This window comes from Chiloscyllium plagiosum, chromosome 4, assembly GCF_004010195.1.
Source record: "Chiloscyllium plagiosum isolate BGI_BamShark_2017 chromosome 4, ASM401019v2, whole genome shotgun sequence".
Classification (NCBI taxonomy): Eukaryota; Metazoa; Chordata; class Chondrichthyes; order Orectolobiformes; family Hemiscylliidae; genus Chiloscyllium; species Chiloscyllium plagiosum.
In genome coordinates this window covers 33,289,645-33,291,175 of record NC_057713.1, presented here as the reverse complement: position 1 = coordinate 33,291,175, position 1,531 = coordinate 33,289,645, and the positions used below count along the sequence as shown (strand labels likewise).

The following is a 1,531-nucleotide window of genomic DNA, read 5'->3' as shown; positions in this document are numbered from 1 at the left end:
GTATGGGGGTGATAGGTGAGCATGTGTGGGGCTGATAGGTGAGCAAGTGTGGGGGTGATTTTTGAGCACGTGGGGGGTGATAGGTGAGCAAGTGGGGGGTGATAGGTGAGCATGTGTGGGGCTGATAGTTGAGCAAGTGTGGGGCAGATAGGTGAGCAAGTGTGTGGGTGAGTAAGTTTGGGGGTGATAGGTGAGCCCTGTGGCACCTTATCAAAGGCCTTTTGGAAGTCTAGGTAGACCACATCCACTGGGTTTCCCTGGTCTAACCTACTTGTCACCTCTTCAAAGAACTCCAACTGGTTTGTCAGGCACAACAACCCCTTACTAAATTCTGAGGGAGGTGGCTGAGGAAATAGCGGAGGCGTTGGTTGAGATATTTCAAACGTCACTGCAGTCAGGGAAAGTTCTGAATGATTGGGGAATCAGAAGATTGGGAAGTCTACAAAAACAAACAGAGGATAACAAAGAGAGAAATAAGGAAGGAGAGGATCAAATATGAAGGTAGGCTAGCCAGTAATATTAGAAATGATAGTAAAAGTTTCTTTCAATACATAAGAAACAAACGACAGGCAAAAGTAGACATTAGGCCACTTCAAATTGATGCTGGAAGCCTAGTGATGGGAGATAAGGAAAAAGCAGGAGAACTTAATAAGTACTTTGCATCAGTCTTCACAGTGGAAGACATGAGTAATATCCCAACAATTAAAGGGAGTCAGGGGGCTGAGTTGAGTATGGTTGCCATTACAAAAGAGAAAGTACTAGAAAAGCTAAAAGGTCTTAAAATTGATAAATCTCCCGGCCCCCATGGGCTACATCCTAGAGTTCTGAGGGAGGTGGCTGAGGAAATAGCGGAGGCGTTGGTTGAGATCTTTCAAAAGTCACTGGAGTCAGGGAAAGTCCCGGATGATTGGAAGATCGCTATTGTAACCCCCTTGCTCAAGAAAGGATCAAGACAAAAGATGGAAAACTATAGGCCAATTAGCCTAACCTCGGTTGTTGGCAAAATTCTAGAATCCATCATTAAGGATGAGGTTTCTAAATTCTTGGAAGAGCATGGACGGATTAGAACAAGTCAACATGGATTTAGTAAGGGGTTGTCGTGCCTGACAAACCAGTTGGAGTTCTTTGAAGAGGTGACAAGTAGGTTAGACCAGGGAAACCCAGTGGATGCGGTCTATCTAGACTTCCAAAAGGCCTTTGATAAGGTGCCACACGGGAGGCTGCTAAGCAAGGTGAGGGCCCATGGTGTTCGAGGTGAGCTACTGGTATGGATTGAGGATTGGCTGTCTGACAGAAGGCAGAGAGTTGGGATAAAAGGTTCTTTTTCGGAATGGCAGCCGGTGACAAGCGGTGTCCCGCAGGGTTCAGTATTGGCCCGCAGCTGTTCACATTATATATTAATGATCTGGATGAACGGATTGGGGGCATTCTAGCGAAGTTTGCCAATGATACAAAGTTAGGTGGACAGGCAGGCAGTACTGAGGAAGTGGGGAGGCTGCAGAAGGAACTAGACAGTTTGGAGGAGTGGTCC

The 1,531-nt window shown here is 46.4% G+C and overlaps 1 protein-coding gene across 1 annotated transcript in view; it reads right to left on the bottom strand.

Moving 5' to 3' along the window:
• The window catches only part of LOC122548775 (cysteine/serine-rich nuclear protein 1-like), an 8,719-nt gene that overhangs the window by 4,383 nt on the left and 2,805 nt on the right, over positions 1-1,531 (bottom strand). The window lies entirely within an intron of this gene.